The sequence below is a fragment of the Coregonus clupeaformis genome, chromosome 26, assembly GCF_020615455.1.
Source record: "Coregonus clupeaformis isolate EN_2021a chromosome 26, ASM2061545v1, whole genome shotgun sequence".
Lineage (NCBI taxonomy): Eukaryota > Metazoa > Chordata > Actinopteri > Salmoniformes > Salmonidae > Coregonus > Coregonus clupeaformis.
This window is the reverse complement of record NC_059217.1, coordinates 36043-47653: the sequence shown is the minus strand read 5'-3', so window position 1 is coordinate 47653 and position 11611 is coordinate 36043.

Genomic DNA, 11611 nt, shown 5'->3' with positions numbered 1-11611 from the left:
AGATATCTCAGTTTTGATGTCGGACCGCCACCTCCAGCTCAACCTCGACAAGACGGAGCTGCTCTTCCTCCTGGGGAAGGCCTGCCCGCTCAAAGACCTTTCCATCATGGTTGACCACTCCACAGTGTCGCCCTCCCAGAGTGCAAAGAACCTTGGCGTGACCCTGGACAGCACCCTGTCGTTCTCTGCAAACATCAAAGCAGTGACTCTCTCTTGCAGGTTCATGCTCTACAACATCCGTTATGCACGACCCTACCTCACACAGGAAGCGGCGCAGGTTCTAATCCAGGCACTTGTCATCTCCTGCATGGACTACTACAACTCACTGTTGGCTGGGCTCCCCGCTTGTGCCATCAAACCCCAGCAACTTATCCAGAATGCTGCAGCCCACCTGGTTTTCATCCTTCCCGAATTCTCCCATGTCACCCCGCACTTCCACACACTCAACTGGCTTCCAGTCGAAGCTCGCATCCACTAGAAGACCATGGGGATTGCCTATGGAGCAGCAAGAGGAACTACCCCTCCCTACCTTCAGGCTATGCTCAAACCATGCACCCCAACACGAGCACTCCATTCTGCCACCTCTGGTCTCTTGGCCCTCCCACCGTTACGGGAAGGCAGCTCCTGCTCAGCCCAGCCAGTCCAAGCTCTTCTCTTTCCTGGCACCCCAATGGTGGAACCAGCTTCCCCCTGAAGCTAGGACAGCAGAGTCCCTACCTCTTCAAAGAGTATCTTAAATAATCCCCCTCCTCACCTCGACCCCCCCAACACTTTCACTTGATAACTACACTACCAGTCAAAAGTTTGGACACACCTACTCATTCAAGGGTTTTTCTTCATTTAATTTTTTTTTTACATTGTAGAATAATAGTGAAGACATCAAAACTATGAAATAACACATATGGAAGAGCGTCTGCTAAATGACTAAAATGTGAAATGTAAAATGAGTAGATCTCTCTATTCCCGCCTCAACATGAGTTGTACTAGTTAGTTGGTTGAATGTGTACTGACATAACACTATGATGTCTCCTCTTTCCAAGTGCGAGTGTCACGCAGTTTACACACCAGAAAAATGTCAGATTACGTTAATGCACAATAATCAGTGTGCACGATCCCAGAAATCCTTGTTAATGCGTAATTGGGAGTGTCCGATCCCGGAAATACTTGTGTCAGTGCGTGGTCAGGAGTGTGCAGCAATCGGAACACAAATTTGAGAAATTACAGCTCACCTCCCATTCAAATTTCCCTGAATATGTACAGGTTGGAAAATACCCAGAAACACCTTTTTTTCATGCAGTGTGTGGGTACATTTGATTAGTAATAATGTGATTACAGTGTATGTTTTCTCAAACGATGCATACTCATAGTGCGGGACAGCCAGTTAATCAGCTTCTGATAGATGTACTGTATGTTGCTAGCCTGATCCAAGTTCTGTTCGTGCTGTCTGCACTTGTGACAATGATTGACAAGGAGTGACATTACCAAAACATCTGCGATAAGTCTAATATGTTGCTGGGGAGATAAGTGAAGATTCAACAGGCTATAACACTGTCCCATCCCATGTCCATTCTCAAATAATCTTTGACCTTTTAAAACAGTCCTCATTGTTATTATGGCTTATCCATGAACATTCTGAGGTACAGTTCAGGCCTGTCAGGAGGCCAGCTTACCATGGAAAGCACAAGGGATTCTACCTTGTTTTAGTTATTTATCTACCAACGTCCTCTAACAGGGGACGTTTACACACACACACACACACACACACACACAGTAGATTAGAGAGTAGAGATGACAGGAAAGATATGAAGAGATCGAGGCAAAGGGCAGTGTGACAAATCTGGCATATGTGTGCTAGGGCCAGAACATGTCATAATTTTTAGCTGAACAGGGTTAAGGTCAAGGTGCTGTGTGTACATTACTTTGGGAAAATATGGTGGCCTGAATTTTTTGCATTTGTGGAAGCTGTAAACCCTTGTCCATGCATGCATGCACAAAAGATTACCCATGATGGTCAGACAGCTTTCACACTCAGACTCAGCCTAGTGTATCCAACACACACACATGCACATGGGCGCGCACACACACACACACACACACACAAAAACAGCTGTGACCTTCTGAGGGATCCCGCAGGAATCTGTCCTACTGCTTCTGATGGAGATACCAGGTAAGATTAAACCGCTAGTAAACTGTGTCAGGTTATACTGTTAAAAAAAAAATTCAAAAGATGCAGCTATGCAGACAGTTTACACAATACTATGATTTATACATACTGTTGAGTAAGTTAACTAACTATAGCTAAACAGCCCCAAAGACCAGCCTTGAAATGTCTCCTGCTGCTGGTGCCTTTTTTAATACTGCTAGGGTGGTTAAGAAGCCACTGTCTCTGGAATGCTGCAGCATTGGTTCCAAACCAGCCTACTGCTATTTCAGCAACTCTTGCCCCTATCTTTCCTCTTTAGCTATCCTATCCAATAAACAGAAAATACAAGAGGTGTGGGATTGCCCCACTCCTTTAAAAAACAAACAGAATTGCTATCTCAGAACTGGACAACAAGGTTATAGGAATCTCTCCAATTAGTGTTTTATAATGACCTGTATCATTTACAGTAAGTTCTCTAGAGAAATGTAACCCATCTGACATTACAGCCCTTTAGGACTTAAATTAAAAAGGATTTAGAAGAAATACACTTAAAAACATAAGACGTATCATTCAATAAAAATTAAAGGCTCTATTAACTCTGTAAAGCTGAAGCGTTATAGATTCCTCAATAGAAATGCAAAGGTAATTTCCAATTGAGCCGACATATGCAGCATTTACAGTGAATGCAGACCGCTAAAGCGGAAACCTTGCCTTTAAATTTCAATCACGCTGTAAAGCTGAACTTCTGCAATTTGGATTGAATAGAGCCCGAAGAGTTTTATCCCATTTGTTTACAGAACATGTCATGGGGTTGTTAAATGACAGACATGTATTTGTTTGAAACCTATCACAAATGGTTTAATTTCAGAGAGACGAACAATCATGTTTTGTTGCAAAACGCTATATATCCACCTCACTCTCAAAGAAATAAGTAGCAATGCAAGGTTTTAAACAGTCAAATGTGACTATGCAAATTAATCATTTGTGACATCAATATAAAAAAATATATATCTTAAAAAATGCAACAATACAGTAATATATAATAATAAATAATAAATAATATGATATGATATCTGTATGCAAAATACAACATTTTAGGGTTTTCTATAAACAGTAGTTGTCTAATTTTGGTGGGGCATATCCCTCTGTTACTCCTTAATCACTATGATAAATAAAATAGTTTTTCTTGAGTGTACTTTTAACAGAGCTGAGATTTACTTCAAAGTGCAAAGTGTAGCCATACGGTAACAGGAATCTCGGAATGCTATGAACCAAGAGGTTGTGAGTTCAAATCCCAGGAGAGTACATGTTGAATAATAATTACTGTATAAATGAACATGCACAATGGAATTATGTGTGTCAAATACTGTATGTCAGTTGAAAGCACTGTGTGGGTGTTCCTAACCTTGCCAACAGACAAAGAGCTGTGAATGGATTACTGGGTCACCAATCAGGGCTTTGATGGGCTTGGGACAGTAATAGGGTGTAATTATACACTTTTTTTTTCTTTGGGACCATCAGGCGACGTCCTAAAAACATCATCTAGGAATGTCTCCGGAACAAGCCGGGAACTAGACAAAAACTTCCAGGGGACCATGACAGGATGTCCTATGCTTTAAACGTCCATAGACACTAATGTTTTTTGCAACGTTCCAATGAAACATGTCTAGAACATGAATATCTTATATTCTGAGAACATGGCAACCATGTTCTGTGTATGTTTAATGTGACATTAATGGAATAGTTTCCCAACCCACAGAAAACTAGACACATGAATGTTCATGCAAAGTTCCTATGAAATGTGTCTATAACATCTTAAGTTCTGAGAACATGGTAAGATCGTTCTGGATAAGTTCTATTTGACATTAAGGGAATTGTCTCTTGGAAACATTCCTTGCACATCACGGGAACATTCCTATGAAAACGTTAGTTAATTACCTAATGAGACTCTTGAGGGAACGTTCTCTACACAGGCAGACCAATTCAAAAAGTTGTTTCCACTAATTGGGTCTTTTGACCAATCACATCTGATCTTATCACGTCAGATCTTTTTTAGAGCTGATCTGATTTGTCAAAAAAATATCCGGATTAGGCTTCCTGTGTGAATGCAGCCAGAGAGAGCGAGAGTGAGAGAGAGGGTTGATAAAGGCTAGTGTTATGAAAACAGCGAGCGAGAAAGAGAGTGATAGAGAGTGAGAGACATGAAGAGTGAGAGAGAAGGAGGGGTTATAGAGTAGAGGTAAAGGGAGAATGTATGGATCGTTCCACCAGTGAGGTGCCTTTTCAGAAGTGTAACTTTGATTTCACCTAATTTTAACATTCTGTCATAAAGAGCATACGTAATCCCTGAAGCCCAAGGCAAAACAAATAAAAAAGGAGACTTATCTTGTCCGACTTAGTATCTCATTTGAACTATTAAGTCATTCAAAAGAGAAAATCATTTGAACAAGATACTAAGTCGTTTGAACAACTTACTTGTTATTTTGTCTAATTAGGCCTAATTTGTTATGCAGTTATGCTTTTCAGACCGTTGCTGCAGCCATTCATTCACTGATTCCATCCATTGATATGAATATTCATTGATCATTTTTTGATAGGGCTGCTTTTGAATGCCACAGCATGTACGTGGACCAAAAAGATTTCACGGTTTTACCTAATTTGACTTCAGATTCTGATGTTTATCCACATTTCTCCAAACATCAAATTTTGAAGTTGCTCCAAACGTCAAAGTGTTTTTGAATCTTTATTTTTTTACCAAGTCGTTTAAACGAGATACTAAGTCATTAATACTAACTGTCGTTCATACAATATTTAATTTTTTTGCCTTTGGCTTCAGGGCACCTGTAAAAGCACAAGTTCAACTTCATAAAAATCATGTTTTCCCATCTCAAGAGGTTAAATAAAAAAAGACTATAGTAAGTGCCTATTATATAAAATATATAAATAAAGTAACAGGGTTAACCATAATAGGGTCGACGATTTAAATCCCCTTGTGTGTCACGCCCTGGCTCTGGGGACTCTTATATGTTGAGCCAGGGTGTGGATTTTCTATGTTTTGATTTTAGATCGTGTTGATCTATGTTGGCCAGGGTGGTTCCCAATCAGAGACAGCTGTAGCTCGTTGTCTCTGATTGGGGACCATACTTAGGCAGCCTGTTGGCACCAGTTTATTTGTGGGATCTTGTTCCGTAAGGTTTGTTTTGTATTAACCTAGGACTTCACGTATCGTTTGGTTTGTTGTTTTGTTCGTGTTGTGTACTACAAATAAAATGTACGCTTATCACGCTGCGCCTTGGTCCGTGTCTTCAGTCGACGATCGTGACAGAAGATCCCACCATAAGAGGACCAAGCAGCGTGCCCAGGAGGAGAAGATGGCGATGTCGCAGGTGGGCAAATGGTGGTCTTGGGAGGAGATCTTCGCGGGCAGAGGGCCATGGGCAAAGGTAAATGCCCAGGCAGGAGAGGAGAAACGGCGCCAACCGCGCCGACGACGGACACGCGAGAGGCAACCCCAATAATATTTTTTGGGGGGCACACGGCGTGGATGACGGGGCAGCAGGAGGCAGCTACAGGGCGAATCTGCGGATTAGGAGAGGAGGCCACCAGGTTACGGGGGCTATTGGTCATGAGGGAGAGGGAGAGTGTAGAGGCACGGCGAGAGGAACTGGTTAGGCAGCAGAGGGAGCGGAGGTTTAGAAGGAAACCCAGTCCCGCTCCTCGCACCAAGCAAGTGGTGTGTGTCACCAGTCCGGTCCGGCCCGTTCCTGATTCCCGCACAAGGCCAGTGGTGTGTGTTCCCAGTACGGTCCAGCCCGTTCCTGCTCCCCACACTAAGCCTGTGGTGCGCGTCGCCAGCCCGGTCCGGCCTGTTCCTGCCCCTCGCACCAAGCCAGTGGTGCGCGTCGCCAGCCTGGTCCGGCCTGTTCCTGCCCCTCGCACCAAGCCTGTGGTGCACGTCGCCAGCCCGGTCTGGCCTGTTCCTGCCCCTCGCACTAAACCAGTGGTGCGCGTCGCCAGCCCGGTCCGGCCTGTTCCTGCCCCTCGCACCAAACCAGTGGTGCGCGTCGCCAGCCCGGTCCGGCCTGTTTCTGTCCCTCGCACCAAGTCTGTGGTGCGCGTCGCCAGCCCGGTCCGGCCTGTTCCTGCCCCTCGCACCAAGCCAGTGGTGCGCGTCGCCAGCCTGGTCCGGCCTGTTCCTGCCCCTCGCACCAAGCCTGTGGTGCACGTCGCCAGCCCGGTCTGGCCTGTTCCTGCCCCTCGCACTAAACCAGTGGTGCGCGTCGCCAGCCCGGTCCGGCCTGTTCCTGCCCCTCGCACCAAACCAGTGGTGCGCGTCGCCAGCCCGGTCCGGCCTGTTTCTGTCCCTCGCACCAAGTCTGTGGTGCGCGTCGCCAGCCCGGTCCGGCCTGTTCCTGCTCCCCGCACCAAGCCAGTGGTGCGTGTCGTCAGCCCGGTCCGGCCCGTTCCTGCTCCCCGCACCAAGCCAGTGGTGCGTGTGTCCAGTCCGGCACGGCCCGTGCTTGTTCCACCGGTGCCTGGTCCGGCACCGGTCAGCTGCTCCACTCCGGAGCCAGAGCAATCCGCTCCACCGGTGTCCAGTCCAGCTCCGGCCAGCGGGGCCAGACCAGATCAGGGGCGCAACGGGGGGGGGGGGGGGGGAGAGAGAGTGGTGGTCACGCCCGGAGCCGGATCCGCCTCCGAGGCGGAATGCCCACCCGGCCCCTACCCTCTTGTGTTTGTGTGGCGCGGTCGCAGTCCGCGCCTTTTGGGGGGTACTGTCACGCCCTGGCTCAGGGGACTCTTATATGTTGAGCCAGGGTGTGGATTTTCTATGTTTTGTTTTCTATGTTTTATGTTTCTAGATCGTGTTGATCTATGTTGGCCAGGGTGGTTCCCAATCAGAGACAGCTGTAGCTCGTTGTCTCTGATTGGGGACCATACTTGGCACCAGTTTATTTGTGGGATCTTGTTCCGGAAGGTTTGTTTTGTATTAACCTAGGACTTCACGTATCGTTTGGTTTGTTGTTTTGCTTATCACGCTGCGCCTTGGTCCGTGTCTTCAGTCGACGATCGTGACATTGTGACAGGGGGAATGGATGCTTGTTGTGTGCAACAGGGAGTGGCAATTTAATGCAATCTTCACCCAAAAATATTTTACATTGTTAAAACATTTCTAGCCTGTCTACTTATGTGTAGAACACGGTTGACGTGTTATGCTCGACTGGCTCAGTTTCTTACCACAAAACACCAGAATATTTCCAAAAATAGTAGAACCAGCTCACCTGCTTTTACGCTATGATTTGACTATTAGATGTTCAATGTTTCTTCTGAAATAAGATCTAAAAAGCTCACGTTAAAGGGTTAACCTTGAAATGAGGGACAGACGTAAATGAATCACTAATCACATGAAATAAATAATAATCTTCAGAAATGACTTTGTCAAAGAAACAAAATAACCATGGTTTACAATGATTGTGAAAACTTGGAGAAATGTTAGTGTTAAAAGGGTTCAAATCTTCAAAAAAGTGACACAATGTTGATGGAGGGACATGTCAAAATGCAGAATTTTGGCACTTTAGCAACCCAGCTAGCACAAAACGTTCTGAGAACCATACGTTTCTTAGAGCTTGGTATTTCTTTGTATTTAATTACTTTAACAGAACGATTCCTAAAAGTTGAAACATGGTTACATTTAATAAACGTTTTGGTAATGTTCTAGCATCGTTCTCCAACTGATTTGACATTGGGAATGTTCTCAAATAGTTTAGAGAACATTAAGAAACAATGGTCTTCTGTGGGAATTTCAGTACTTCCACAGAACATTCCACACAACTTCCCATGTTTTTTTAATGTCATATTTTACATATTTATATTCTGTGAATGTTGAAAAAAATGGTGTGACTTATCTCAGAATGTTCAGAGACTATATGGTTCTCTTTTATGTAATTTATTGGCAATATTCTGGGAATGTAAAAAATAAATTCTACACATTAACATCAATTAGCTCTAAATTCCGTTCTCAGAACATGAAGAAAACGTTCCATAAAAACCACAAGAAAACTTTAGTAACATTCAGAAAATGTTCTACGAATGTTATTTAAAAACATATACATTCCATTCTCAGCGTCAACAGGTGTTTTGCAAAGGAAACCGTTTAGCGTTTTAAGAACCAAACGGAATCAATTAGAGCAAACAGAATGAAACAGGGAGGGACCTACCTGAATTTGTCCAATAGAAACTCTTGTAGAAACAGTTTTTGTGGAACGACCCATATAGATGAACAGACATGGGGGATTAGAGCAGTGAGTGCCAGTGACCCTTGGGGGTTAGAAGTTGTTGAGCTGGACCACAAAAGTCCTAAATATACTGAGTCCAGGTGGAGAGGGCCTTATGGTTAACTGACCGTTAAACCTTTTGGGTAAACATTATGGGTATCTTTATGGCCAACCATCCTGCACCCATAAACAATGACCTACAGTATATTCTTCTGTTCTATTTAAAATTCCTTTCTGTTGGTCCTCCCCTTACCCCTGTGTTCATGCCTTTAAACCCCCATCCTCTCTCCTTTCTTTAAACCACCCGAAGCCCCAGTTGTCAGCCCTCTCTTACCCTTATTTCCCTTACACCCGTCTCCCCTCACTCTCCCTTACACCTCTCTCCCCCTCTCCCTCCCCCGCCCTGTCCCCCTCTCCCCTGTTGGAAGTCACATGGCGCTACAGCATTCCAGGCGTTCCATTATAACAAGCCATATTCCGTGGAACACTTCCTCACTCCCATCTGTGGTCCTGGAGGGGAGCAGATAGATCCTCCCTCCCCTCCTCCTCCTTCTCCCCCAACCGCCCCTCCTCTAGTTTGTATGCCTCCTGCCCCCTACTCCTACTATACCACTCCTTCCCCACCTCCTGCTTCTGTACCCCTCCTCCCCCTCTTAACCCCTATTCTCTCTATACCTCTCCTGCCCCTTATGCCCCTCCCTCCTCTCCTCTCCTCTGTACCCCTCCTCCTCTTCACCCCCCAAGCCCATCATTCCTCTATACTCCTCCTCACCCCCTCCATAGTATTGACTCTTATCCCTTCAGGGCCACTACAGATCACTCTAACTCCAGCACTGTACACTGAGCTGTCTTACTAAACACACACACAGGACAGAACAGACTCTTCTATTACCTGACCTGTCACCCCAGCGCTCAACTGAGCTGGGAAGTTTATCTTACCGTGCCCACTGCTCACTACGGGAGAGAAGGACAGAAACAGAGGACAGAAGAGAAAGAGGAACCGCATCAATGAGAGCAATGGGAAGGAAGGAGAAGAAGATTTTAGGCATTGCTAATGTGCCGAAATACCAGGGGTGAGTGTCACTCAATCCAGTTTTCTTTTACAAATGAACTAAATTGAGACAAAGAGATTGTCTTGAAATGTGAAGCTGTGATAATTGGAAAAATGAGACTTTTGATAATGCAAAACAATGATGCAACCAATCTGACTTTTTTATACATTTGCATTCTGGTACGAAATTAGATTAGAGCCCTTTAGGTTTAACCTCTTGTTAGCCTTTGTTGTAGCTGTGTTGGTCTCTTTTATTCATGCACAATAAGAATGCGATGAACGTTAACACCCCAGCTAGCAAATAACGTTCTGAGAACCATATGTTTCTTAGAGCTTGGTGAGAGCAAGGTTGTCCTATGGTTATTTTGCATACAACCTTCCCATAACATTCTTGGAATGGTGCAGGATATTTGCTTGGCTTTGGAACATTCTCAGCATATTTAAGGAACTTGACAAAAACACTTTTTTTTCAATACTTTAACAGAACGTTTCTTAAAAGTTTAAACATGGATACATTTACTTTCAATTTTGGTAATGTTATAGGAACGTTCTCCAACTGGTTTGACATTGGGAAGATTCTCAAATAATTCAGAAAAGTACTGTGGGAATTTCAGTACTTCAGGATAACGTTTCCTACATGTTTCTTCGTGGTTCTATTTTAAGTCATGCTCTCAAATTATTCTGTGAACGTTAAGAAACAACATTCTTCTGTGGGAATTTCAGTACTTCCACAGAACATTCCACACAAGTTCCGTTGTGGTTCTATTTAAGGTAATATTTTTACTACATTCTGGGAATGTGCTCAGAAATGGTGTGACTTAAGCGATGTTCTCAAAACGTCCAGACAATATATGGTTCTCTTTTATGTCAGTTGTTGGCAAATTTTTTTTGAATTCTACACATTAACATCAATTAGCTTTCAATTCTGTTCTCTCATTTTCCATAAAATCACAAGAAAACGTTAACGCTCAGAAAACGTTCTACAAATGTTATTTAAAAACATACACGTTCTGTTCTCAGTGTCAACAAAACTCTCTCTATCCTCTATCTTGTTAAGTATGTTCAGGTGTGCTGTTCGTGTCCCTTAATTGGCCACACCTGATCTTAATAAGTGCTTGTTTCCTTTGAAATTGGGTCTGTGTGAAGAGACTGAAATGAACAGCTTTGTATGCACAAAAAAACATGGCATGCTAGCTCCATGCTGGTGGTGCAGTGGACTTATTCCAGGAATATAGAACAGAAGATCATAGGTTCAAATGCATGATGAATGTCCATGTGTCCTACTGTATCTGTGCTTGGAGTTCAAAGAACTTAACCAAAAATAAGCTAGCAGTGTTATTAAAAGTCTTATTGAAACATTCAGAGGAAGGTATTCAAAACGTCTAAAATAACATTCTTAGAGTGTTAAGAATAATAACCATAGCAACATTTGCTCAACATTTAGAGAATGTTCTCAGAATGTTATTTAATTACCTTTCTCAGAGCGCTAATAAAACCTCCCAGGAGAACATTCAGGGAACCAGAGTAAAATGTTCTCAGAACCTCCCTGGAAACATTAAAATGTACCTTGCAAAAGTATTCATCCCCCTTGGCGTTTCTCCTATTTTGTTGCAATACAACCTGTAATTTAATTTAATTTGGATTTCATATAATGGACATACACAAAATAGTCCAAATTGGTGAAGTGAAATGAAAAAAATAACTTGTTTCAAAAGATTATACAAAATAAATAACGGAAAAGTGGTGCGTGCATATGCATTCACCCCCTTTGCTATGAAGCCCCTAAATAAAATCTGGTGCAACCAATGACCTTCAGAAGTCACATAATTAGTTGAATAAAGTCCACCTCTGTGCAATCTAAGTGTCACATGATAGATCACATGATCTCAGTATATACACAATTCAATTAAATATGTTGATTTTGCTTTTTTAACCAGGGATAGACATATATTTCTCAAATGTCTGAAGGACTGCCAATCAGACGTAGAATCAGTCCATCTAGCCTTAGCCCAAGCTACATTTCTTTGCTCTAATTTCTCAGACAATTCATGGATTACATTGGTCTTTTGTACGGCACATGTTTATCTGCAACAGAGTTAAACAGGGAAATAAAAAAAGTAAGAGCCTGATCCGAGGTCAGTG